Source organism: Mastigoproctus giganteus, chromosome 1 (genome assembly GCF_048544385.1).
Source record: "Mastigoproctus giganteus isolate SK-2022 chromosome 1, ASM4854438v1, whole genome shotgun sequence".
In the NCBI taxonomy this organism is placed as follows: Eukaryota; Metazoa; Arthropoda; class Arachnida; order Uropygi; family Thelyphonidae; genus Mastigoproctus; species Mastigoproctus giganteus.
In genome coordinates this window covers 169,353,848-169,366,735 of record NC_143575.1, presented here as the reverse complement: position 1 = coordinate 169,366,735, position 12,888 = coordinate 169,353,848, and the positions used below count along the sequence as shown (strand labels likewise).

Below are 12,888 nucleotides of genomic sequence, written 5' to 3'. Positions count from 1 at the left end.
ATGCAAATGAGTGCGTGAAATGGCGTCATTGGACTCGCAGGCGTTCTGCTTCGGACATCAGGCTAACACAGTGCCTATGATCGCTGATCTTCCACACAGCCTGGGTTCGAGTCCAGTCTAAACAGGAGAAACTTATTTTAGGAAAAAAAAAAAAAAAAAAAAAAACAACAATATAAAATTTTGCTCAAGTTAATTTGGGCCTTTTTTCCCACTCCTGGAAACTAGGGTTTTGCATCCCGCAAAACGAAACGTAGATTAATTTACGAACACGGCATAGCGACTTTAGCCTTTAGTTCTTGTGATTGTTCTGCTTTACACTTCACCACTGTGGTCACGTGGGTCACGAAAATTGACTGGCAGTTCACTGTTTCTTTGCCCAGTTTAACCGAAAACAGTCATTTCAAAGTCACCAATGCCGAGTTTCCCACTGCGCAGTATTCTCTGACCGAATGTTTCTCGTTATCCGCGCGGACCTTTCGATTCATTTCCTTTGTAGCTGGCCGACTTCACCTGCATCTCAGTAGCGAGGTAATTAAACGCACATTAAGCCACAGTTCAGAGAGAGTTGACGGAGATGGTGTCGTAGCCTCATTTCCCCCCGTGGTACCGAAGGACCAGTTGCTGCACAGGGAAACATGATCAAACTCTCATCAGGGATAATCGTGTGGAAGAGAAAATTAAATTATGGGCAGCACGGTTGCCACCAAACAAAGATTTTGCCCAACGAAATGCGCTGTTTTCTTAAGTTAACAGCTGCTTTCTTCGCGACTTCCTTACAAGGTGCAAACAGAAGTATCGCCAACCGCGACTAGTAATCAAGTGTTAGAAACGAAGTTAGCATGGAGTTTTATAACCATATTCGCTTTCCTAATTACGTGGCACTGAAATCCACAACTTAGAGATCAGCAAGGCAAGTAGAATTTATCCGCAATAAACGCCATCTGCGCGCAAACCCCATCTCAAATTAATGACATGACAGTTATATACTCATAATATACGAAGAATTCCTTATCTAACACCAACATTTCTTCTACAGATGAAGAATTTTTCAACAATTGTTGAGGGGGAAAAAGGCGTTCTTTAAACAATTGTTGAGAGGGAAAAAGGCGTTCTATTAAACAATTGTTCAAAGTCTGCTGTCAACAATGAGGAGGAAGGAAGGGAAGACCATGTTCTATTAAACAAATATTAAATACCTACAGTCTGCACAATAGTATCGTCAGCGTCCTTCCCACACTGTGGATATGGCCCAGGTTCTAATCCCGTTGATGACGAGAGGAACTTAATGGGCATTATTCACCCCGTGGCCGAGTCAGTCGGTCTCAGGCGTGGATAGCAAGGTTTCCCCCCCCACAAGCTGGAATTTTTTTCGTCCAGAAAAACAGGCAAATCTACCAGATAACATACCTCTCTTCTCTTCAAAACGTGCGTATCAACTGTAAAAGAATCAGTATTTAACGTAATATAATGTTGAGACACATTACGCATTTAGTAACATCATATTTCACGTATATCAAAAACACGATAAGGCTGTTCAATCGTCAGGTAAACGTTCATGCGCAGTTGACGATCAACCACTGATTACCTTCGCGAGGCAACTGTCACGTCAGAAATCGGCGAATTCAAACACACGTCAAAACAAGGGCATGATTTCTGCATCAACAAAACCACAAACATAAAATTGTATCAAAACGATTACAGAATTAAAACTGAGTCAGTGGAGCCAAGAAGAAACGTGAAATACCCAACTTGAACTTTATCGAATCGTTCATCTCGATGTGCAGACACGACCTGGCGAAACTGAATGGAATAGCCCGTTGCGTATCATTTGTGGAAACGAGTTCGCCTTCAGACCGAGCTGCGTGGTCCTAGCGTCGACATAAAAGCTTTATTACGGTAAAATCGGGCAATATCGGCGAGTTCACGAGACGCATGACTGTTTCCTGTGCAATGGACATAACAGGATTATGGAAGGATGGGTTTCTGCGCACTCCGACACGTGCGCCATCGGTCGTCCTCCTCACGACCCTCGGATTTGAATCTAACGGGGAACTTGTGGGAAAAGTTGAGAACGGCATCGTACAAAGACGACTGCAGCTATATGTGAACGGCACATGCATAAATCAGTTACCACTAATATCTGGGTACCACTTGAAAAATTAATGTCAAGGACCGGGGTAATCTTCACTAAAAGAGGACCGAATCCCGCTTCATATTCTCTAGTATTTTGGTAAGGTGGTAATGGGGGACAGATATTTTGCGAATAGATAGCGAGATGGTTTAAGCATGCTTCTCTTAAACCTAGATGCAACTAACCAGATTTTCCTGTTTGCCGGATGAAAATCTCGGCATCAGGGAATACTCGAGACAGACTGACTCGAATGCAAATTTTTTTTTTTTCGGCAAGATGTGGTAAGTCAGCGATTCGGTAAGTCAGCAATATCGGTTCTGCAAAGACCACGTGCTAGCGCCACGTGGTCTTTGCAGAACCGATATTGTGACATTCTTTTAATAGCACTGTTCTTCCAACAGTGACAATTACGGCTCACGATCCTGTATATTTCAATACGAAACTCCCTGACACCAGAGAAAACTGTGCAAGATGCACGCTCGGTTTGGGGATTAATTGCGTTGGGTTCTTTATTGAGGAAGCATCGAGTAAGCCGAAGCTACACACATGGGGTGAGTATAAACCTGTATCTAAATTAACTATCTTTTAATGAGTGGTGTGTATTTTTTGCAGGATGCAAAATCAAAGGTTTCTACAGTCCCGACAGGAGGTAATGTATCTCGGCCTGAAGAAGACAATACGACCCAAGCCTTTCTAAGGAAGGAAATTAAAGAGTTTGGTAAGCTTCGGGATATCTGACTTTTATTTTTTATTATTTACAGAACTGTTAAACAAGATTCAGTTTTTTTTTTTTTTTTTTTTTTTGGAGCATTGCGGTGGTCATTCCTTGACCTTTCCGCATCCTCCGTATTTGATGGTCACGGGCTCGAATCCCGGCCTAATCAAAAAGCGTGTGCTACGCACTGCTGCTCCTGCCCACGGAGGCGCCCCCCATGATTCAGTGTAGTCTTTAAAAGAAAAAAAGCATTTTTGTTTGAAACGAAAATTCTCCTAGAACTGAATCGCAATGGAAGTAAGAAAAGACAGAAATACTCTTTCTTCAAATATCTTGATGGTTCCAAGACAAGCAGTGCTATGTAATGGCATTCTGCAGTACCACTGCTATTTGTAGTAACCAATCACGCGAGATTAAAAATGCAGTGAAACAAAACACCATTCGGACAAGAATTACGACACCGCTGGAAGAGTCCAGTGGCCATCACTATAAAACAATCTCGAAAGATTCAGGTTCTAAGCGAATCACAAAAAAAGAATGTGGTGGTTTCTCTCCCGAGAAATCTCACAGAAATATATCGAAACAATGGCTCAATACGATGGTCTATGGCAGTGTTTCTCAAAGGGTGTGCCGCGTCACATTAGTGTGCCGCAAAATTTTCCAAGTGTGCCGCGAAATTTAGGAATTTCTTCTTCTTCTGACTACGTAGGTGTGCCGCGAAATTTTTCTTCTTTGGAAAATGTGCCACGAGAGTAAAAAGATTGAGAAACACTGGTCTATGGGACACAGCATCTAAGATGACATCTGAACAGCCAGAATTGACAGTGAACGATGGTTCAATGAACGCCGCGCTTTACACTCGCCCACGGGATTGAAAATATCCGGTTAGGTTTTGAACCTTTGATTGTTTATTTATTTGGCAGAGATTTCTACAGCGACAAACTAAACTCGAACAACTCTGGATTGCAAGAGAAGATGGATTTCAGCTGATGATATGGTCCATCCGGTTAAACTGCTACGCGAGTATAATGAACATTCATTCCCATGATGTGTGTGTGTGTGTGTGTACGCGCGAGCGCGTTTTATTTCTGTTTTATACTCCGACACGACAACCAAGTCAGTAGAGTTTACAATAAATCGTCAATACAAATATTTATCGTATTTAGTAGTCACGGGCTTCAACCCCGGTCCACTCAAGGAACGCGTGTTATGCCCTCTCGCTCCTGACCACTCGGCTACGTCAGACCGACTTTGTTCCTTTGTCATTTTGGAACTTTTCGAGTAACCCGTCTTAGAAGAACTCTAGTTCAATTCTAACCCACGGATTTAAAATTCTGAAACTGGATCGTTTGAAGATTTAGCCCTCAGTTTTGCAGAAATCTCTCTCTCTCTCTCTCTCTCTCTCTCTCCCCCCAATATTAAAGAGTGGAAATAAAGTGAACTTACATTTCCCTATTTTCATTAATTAACATAACATATAAAAAACTCAATTAGCAGTAATTTTCGAGCTGCAGTAATTAGCCTCAATTACTGCAGCTCGAAACCCAATGTAGTATTCAGCAGGGGGGAAAAAATCAGAAATCGATATGGCCCTTCCCTAATAGGATGGGCAGAATACTTAACCTGTCCAAGAACACGACGATACTTCTATACTTTTTGCTACCCTATTCATTTATAAAATAGGCGCTTAAAATAAAACCTGACAAAAATCAAACAAATATCGGTTTAGAAATTCTTTCGCCTTGTACAAATGAAATATTACGCCAGAGGAAAAATCCTCGTCTTCTACTTTATATGAAATTGGGATCGAAACAGCTACCTGAAAGTACAAAAGAGAAAAAAAAAAATTCTCTTCAAAAGAACTTTCAAAACACGTCTCAGAAATGAAGTCTTTATCTTGATACCACACATTTTGAAAAAAACAATGTGCCTTCGTGTAAAAGCGCATTCTACCCACCAATTATTTCGGTGAATATATTAAAACAAATTTTATTATACGTTCTTAAAGAAAATTGAAATAAAAAAAGCGTACAGCAATTACATTTTACGCCAGCTACAAATTATATTATAGCTCGAATCGAATCGGCCATTACAGAAAGCCAAGCGTAAATGTCAGAAAACATTAGACGTTGCAGCATCAACAGTGCAAGTGCGCGTGGCGTGCAATAAGCAGCTGCAGTTACATTATGTCATTTTCATTTGGTACACGTGTAGCAGGTGCGTTAATTATGAATGTCAGTGTCATGGAAATCTGCAGATTGTGATTCATTTTGCAGACGACAAGCGAAAAAAAAAAAAGGGAAGATTATCGCAAAATTACAACCCTTTTTTTAATGAACTTTTCTTTTGGCCGTCGTGTTCGACATATGTACGCCTCACAACTGTAATCAAATTAGAAAAGGGGCGCCAGTTGTCCACGAAATAAAATTCAAAGGAAATTAAATTTGAAAGCTAGAAGGAAGGTACCATAAAATAATGCGCATAAAAATCAATATTGTTTAACTGCTGAAGTCGGCAGCCTCCTCTAGTGAAAAACACAAAATTCTCCTACCGAAAACTTTTTGAAAATTGAGAAAGGAAAAGGGTAGAAAAACATGGTTGTAACGAAAGAAAACAGACAGTTGATTTTGCAAACTACAATGAACTGTTCTCCATTTTTGTTCGTAATAATCTTCAGCGAAATAAGGTGAGGAAAAACTGTTTGACGCACAAAATAAATCTTCGTTCCAGATTATTCCCCCCCTTCCCCACCACACCTCAAAAGCAGTGACTCAGAGTGAGCTTACTTAATAATAACTATACACAGGCTAAATTATTTTTATATCGCAGCGCAAAAATCAGGCCAGAGAAACCTTCTAGATGTTGCAAACACAGAGGCAGCTAAATCCATAAGATTCAGGCTTCCTTAACATCGCGGCAAAAGATTGCTAAAAGAAGAATTCAGTTAACTCACGAACCCGATAATTTTAAAATTTCATATTCAGAAAATGAATCATGGCGTCTATACAGCTCACAACAAAAAACAATGTAACGTGTTCTACCAATGTAGAATGGACACGCATGAACATTAGGCCTAAAACTAGTAGCCTTACATTTTAATACATCGTTTCAAATTAGTGCTTAAAAATCTTATAAGAATGAATTATTATTAAGCACAAAGATATATACTAACTTACCTGACTGGTTATAACTACGTCAGCTGATAATCTAAAGTTATTTCAAGACCAAGTTATCAGGGTAGGCGTCCGACTCCAACGAAGAATTACTTTGATTCTATTATGTAAAAAATAGAATTATTTAAGGAATTTGTGGATTATTAAATAATAATTTATGCAAGTATATGAAATTCGGTTGAACTATTATTAATATTGCAACAGAGTGCTGTTTGTGGGCATTAAACGTTATACAGTTATCACACACAAATGCGAAATTTCTTTTACTACAGAGAAATTTTTGGTGAACGCCAAATAAAACAATGATTTACAAGGTGGGTCAAATGACACGGAAAAAAAAAATGGTCATTCACAGCAGAGCTGCTAGAAGCTAGAGAACAACAGCATACCATTAACCAGACAGATGCTTGTGAGATGACCAAAATATGTAGAAAAATGAATCAGTGTCATAATAATTTTTCTTTAATAACTGCTCAGAGTTTGACATGTACACTCCTCCCTCCCACTGCGAAAGTTACGAAGGCTACACCTCTCAGCATATTTCGTTGAGGGAGGGGGTGCTCAAATATCCTCCCTACAGTTCGTATATTTCTTCATTAAGGGATCTATACCCTTGGTTCCCTTAGAAGAGGTCGCAGTAGGTTTTCATACGTTTTACACCGGGGTTGGTGGGAAGAGGATGTATTTGCTTGTCTAATGTTTGCACATTGCGTATCGCGTTTAATTTGAACTCCCGAAACACCTCTCACAAATATTATAAAGTAAGTTTTATAAAAATTATTTCTTTCTCTCTACAATAACATCTAATACATTTTTTGTCCATGAAAATGATTATATTTCTACATTTATCGACTCTTGAGAATTCTTGATCTTTTTACTTGAATTAAGAAGTGATTTAAGAGAAATTTTGAAATCTCATCAAAATTTATGCATCTAGATTTAAAAATTCCCTCTCTCCTCTTCATTTTATTAAATGAATGAAAATGACGTAGCACAATTCGTCAATGATCTGAAATATTTCGGACAATTTTAAAATGAAATTCGCGACATATCTGTTCAAAATATGACTTTTTACAATCGTTTAAAACATCATAATAGCCAAACACGCCATGCAATTGCATTAAAATTACTTATTAATGAGAAGCTAACACTAACGGGGCCCTATTAAAATGCAATATTCACATAATGGCGTTCTACAGTGTTCACATTTGGGTTAAGCACCTTAATTCATTTATGCTGCTGGTGGAATTTCCAGTTCTCCTACAGCACTGAGGAAAATGCCCAATATAATGTTATGCTTGTCTGCCATAACTGAAACACGACATTGTCCTGAAAATTATGCAGTAATTTGGCCTCTTTAGCATATTCCCAATATGCAGATGCGAAAGGACTAAATACTCTGCCATGAAACTCCATCTATTACAAGTGATAAAAATCCTGAAGTTTGGTTAAATGTTTCGCAAAAATTAACTCAGTATTTATCATTATTTGTTTAATTTTATACTCATGCACTGAGTGTTCTTTAAAAAAAAAAAAAGAAAAACTGAGCAACTACTCATCAGAAAAAAGGAAAAAAATAAAATAAAATAAGCCCGCGCTAAAATCTATAGGCTGCTGGAAGTCCAGTAGAAAGGTCATTAATGCACCGACTCTTAAATCGGCAATACTGAGTATTTTTATTGGGACGGTGACGTATCTGTCTGCAGCATGATAATCATTTTCCTAGAAATCGCCATGAATATAGGACGCAGACACACCTAGCCCTGTTGACATGGCAACGCTTTGGATCTGTGAAGAGCCGGTGCTGCCATCTAACGATAACTTTCAGAACTACACTTTATTTTGCATTAACTTGCCCGCTTCGACTTCAAATATTAATTATTCAGGAAAACTTAAATAATATACTTTAAAGCATTATAATCTTCCCCTTTATTTTTCAAGTTGAAAATTTTTATTCTTTGATACTTATGCGTTTCTCGGATGCAGTTCATGTGAATAAACAGAACTAACGCAATGTGGCGTGGTTATTCACTCAAATCAATCAATTTGCATATCAGAGCTTGATATATTACTTTAACAACTTCCAAATTTTTTTTATTCGCGATTTTTTTTTTTTTTTTAACACTAAATGACTGAATTAATCCAATTTTTCCCGTCTAGTAATGTGTACCGATAGTATAAACTTAAAGATACTAAGCAGCTATTAAAAGCATATTACATAAGGCCACTAAAAATTTTATTATTTATAACTGAACACGCGAATGTTTATTCAACTTACATTGGTTTTTCCTATTTCATTGTCACCGGCTGCATTCGACAGTTTAATAATGCAACGCCCTCTATGGCACGTTGCGTAAAACAGTCCTCCCAGTTTCCTCCATGCTAATGTGACGTGCTTTGAATTTAAATTAGCGTTGAATGAAGCTATCTGATAACCCATTACGTCTTTTCAATAACACGAAATACGTCACGCACCTAACATACCACATATCGTGCATAATGCACGAGGTGGTGGTTCAGAATAAGGTAGGAAACGTGGATAAATATTGTGTGTACAGTAGTTTAAATGTTTAGTGGTTCGTTCGGATAAAATCATGTCTCCAAGGAGCATCGCGTGCCGAAAAACAAAATAAAAAGGAATGAAAAGGATACCGTCGTTTCCTATGTATAGTAATTCGGATGATTTGTGGAGGTAACTTCTATTGAAAATTGTTTTCTTTACGTGTACAGAAAATTTTCACACGAAGTTAGCACCAATTCACTGCTTTTATGTGATGCTAATTTCTAGTTATATACTTCTATTCCTATAGATATATAGACTAATTTCATTCATAAATAATGTAAAGTGATTTAACAGTTTAAACTCTTAATGAATTTAGTAAATAAGCTAATCGTATAGTACACGGTAATGGCATTTATTGAATCAGACACCAAAATTTAATATATATCTAGCATATTATAAGACGGTACTGCTATGCTCTTGGCGACTACAATTTGTCATTCGGTGTATAACTATTTTGAAGCAACTTATCGTGATACGTACTCTTAATCAACACCATCAATCTTTAGCTTATTGCTTATTATTTATCTTTGTCACTGTGTTCGCATCTTAAGATACATATATGCCTAAAAATAATTTTATTACAGAGAGAGAAAAAAACTCATATTTCAATAATTATCTTCTATCCTAAAAATCGACAGAAGTTGGAGCTGAACACGACATAATACTTTATATTTGAATGTTGTATTAATTACAATTTCTAAAATCTTTTCAGTGCGTCAACATGCCGATTCTATAAAGCTATATTGATAATCGACTTTTCCCAATCCTTATTGAAATAATCATTTATAATTCGATAATTCTCCTCTTCTGATTTTCAATCGATAAAATTCTCGCTTCGCTCAGAATTTTCCCGTTTTTCTCCTGACACATTCCTGTTTGACTTTGATGATTTTATTTGTCATCTTTTCTGCCTCCCCGCCCATATACACACACAAAAATGAAATTAAGTGGACCTCTGAAGACAAACAACTTTAGTATCATAATTCCTTTCACTGCTTCGTTCTTGCCTACCTTTTTCCTGAAACGGTATTTTTTAACCTGCGATCTGCCTGTGTGTGTGAAAGAGAGCGTGACATCAAAACACAGGAACTACATTAGAACTTAGCCTTAAATAAAGATAAAATCACTCCTTGTCGTAAGTGGTATATGACCGACAGGATTAGGTCACTCTTGTTTCTTTCTCGGCCAGGTATACGCGGAGAATGTGCAGCTAGCTAGCCGACCGCACCTTAATGTATCGAACTAGTAAATCAATCGCAAAGATTTAATCAGGTTATTCCCTCCCCCACACACCGTTGTGTGTTCGCACTCATTTTCTAGCTGAACAAAGTTGCAAAGAATAAAAACAAGTTTATTGTCTAGCAAGGGAAAGCAGAATCGGGTTTGTAGTGTAGCCTAGGATGGATAAAAACAGGTATGGTAGACTCATTAGATGGATTACACGAGGCCGCAGAATAATCAATATCCCACACGAAGACGAAAAGGTCAACTGAATACGAACACGCAGAGTGTCGAAACGAAGAACAGGATGTATCAGAAAAGAAACCTCAGAAGAGGAAAAAATAACAGGGGAACATTTTACAAGACAAAAACCTCCCAGAGTTTGGTCAAAGTTTTTGATCAAACTCGCGATGACAGATTACGCTGGGGAATAATTATGGCAAAAAAAAAAGCAACAACATAACAAAAAAACCGCATAAAGAAATATAACAATCCTTATTCCTGGAAAGCGCTACGGATAAGAAAAAAAAAAAAACACCAACATTGCTTAAGAATTAAATAAGTGTTGTTTAAATAAGGCTAAGAAAGTTTTCTAAGAAAAATAAGTCTTCATTAAGACGTGCTAAAAGAAAAGGGCGAATGCTATGAGTAGAATGGATCGTTTGTCGTTGCAGGGTTCTGGTGCATCAGCAACTTACGCCATATTGCGTTGTAATATAACATGTCTGTAAGTTGCGTTTGTTCTGTGGTCGATTTGTCGCTTGCTATACAAAAAGCTCGAGTTTACGGGAGGAAAAACCATTCTACCCTCGCCTGAGATGGTCTTACTCACAGCCACGTTGTGAAAAAGAACCATAAAAATTCCTTACGTTATTGACGGGATTCGAACTCTGGATTTTTTTTTTTTTTTTTTTTTTCTAACCCGTGTGGGATGGAAGGAGATTATGCCAACTGTGATACCCACGAGACTAGCAGAAGAAAATGAAGTAAAAAAATGGAAATTTGTATTTTTCGTCAACTTTTCTTAATTATTTAAAAACTTCCCGTCCATTCTAACTGCAACTATCTCAAGTAACTATTGAACTGGCCAGCAGATGGCAGTAGGGCCCATACTCGCAGTTGAATTGTTCAACAATGTGTCGCTAGATGGAGCCACTAACACGATCAATGGACAGTACAGTTTTATGGCGCTACATCTCGGCCTTTTACAGTGACTCACGCCGTTCATCTTAGCGGCAGACAACACTGCTTATCTCTTTCATTACACCGCAAGGGTGCAGGGGAATGTAAGGTAGGGTATACCGGTGGGACGCCCGGAGATTAAAGATAGTGCATTGTTCTTTGCACTTTCATGTGTATTTTCCCCGCATGCAGATCGCATCCAGAGGTTAAGAATGCACGTAAAGTATCCGCTGGATGGTATCGAGGAGGGTGCAGATGCAATAATTAAGGAGGAAACGTTGGTTCATAAACCGTACCCTAATTAAACCGCACACGCGATAATTATAGCGGATAAAAGGAAAGGCGTTGGCAAAGCACACTTTCTCTTAGAATTCTTCGATGAGAAAACCGAGTTCCTACCATTAGCTTTATGTTAACGATGACTTTCCTGTGACACTCTGGACATTCAAGTTCCTGGTGGACGCGAGAACAATGAACTGCAGAAAAATATGGCGGATCGTGAAGGTATTAACGAAGGTTATTTTGAATGCAGTTGGTTAAAATGAGTTAAATTAACACACTTCTCCTTTCAGGAAGAATTTATTTTGATGTCATGACAGATGGAGGCCATGGTTACCGATATTCCACATCCTCTTGAAATCTGTGGAACGCAATAAGATCGTTATTACTACCGCTTGTGACAAAAGAATGAGTCCGTAAATTCAGGGCATGCAGTGGCAGTTCTGGATAGGGGCAAAGAGGCTACAGCCCCATTGTTAAAAATAATATGGAATTTTATTACTGCTATATGATGATTAAAGCTTAATGATTCCCTGGAACACTGCTTTAGTCCTATACTTCATTTCCTTCAGATTATGCCACGAATAATGTGTGTAGAGTTCATATGTTTTCAACTAGTATTTCCAGAGGACTCCATAATTTCCATGTATCTCCATAATATTTCCATGTATCTCCATAATAAAGGCCTGGCAGATTCAAATGGATTAGTATTTCTTTTCAATCCTTCTAACTTAGGCTAAGTCAGGATTGAACGAAAAACGCATAAGCGTTTTTTTCATGAAGCACTTTTTTATACTATTCCTAAAACGTAGTGACTGCTGCGTTATCTGTTATATTAAACATGAGGCTGGTTCTGTGGATATCAGCGGACAACGAATAATGGTACCACTGACATTATTATGAAGCCAGCGAGGAGCAGACAGTACCAATAAACAGCTAGAATCTGACAACGAAAGTATAATTAATGCACGTATAAACCAATACGCATCACTGCCCTGAAGCTTTAAGTTAGCCAGATTACGAATCCGCGAACACATTTCTAATAAAACGAAGCTTAGTATTACGATCTTTCGTATCTCTGTATTCGGGAAAAGATCAGGAAATTCATTATCGATGTGAGCAACCTGAGCAAAATTAATTTCAAAATCTCCAGAATTAATTTTGCTTTTGTTATCCCTCAATTTAAAACGATTTCCTTCAAGTTAGTATCCTGTACGATATTTCGATTTAACCTATAACCATGATTTGGACCTTTTCACATCTCTTGCTGGCTCTAAAAAACAACGACTTTCTAAACTATTAGTAAACCTTAAATATATTTTCAAACGTTTATTAACTTCTTGATTGTATTTACACTGTTATGTAGGGTTTGGGAATGCTCTGTAGATCTTTAATTACCATTAAAAGTGACAAATTATGCAAGCTTGTACAGTATCAGAACTAAAAAAAAAAGCACCCTAACCTCTATACCCTCTAACAATTTGTCTAATTCTTCGGAAAATTTATTCAAACTACCCACTTGCACAGCACGAAATGGATGATTAATTATATAATCAATTATTCACTATCAGTTTCTTTTTAGGTTGATGTTAATCCTTATTTGAAAAACATCTGGCAGCTCCTT

General features: G+C 37.8%; 1 protein-coding gene across 11 annotated transcripts in view; it reads right to left on the bottom strand.

The window, feature by feature from the left end:
- LOC150091249 (tyrosine-protein phosphatase Lar-like) overlaps positions 1-12,888 on the bottom strand; it is a 1,641,114-nt gene that overhangs the window by 1,173,395 nt on the left and 454,831 nt on the right. For 10 of the 11 annotated variants that reach the window (XM_090374921.1, XM_090374965.1, XM_090374991.1 and 7 more), the window contains one exon: positions 6,023-6,119. The exons of the other annotated variant lie outside the window; for it this stretch is intronic. The gene's annotated coding sequence lies outside the window, so the exon portion shown is untranslated. The remainder of the gene's footprint in view (positions 1-6,022; positions 6,120-12,888) is intronic. 11 annotated transcript variants of the gene reach the window in all.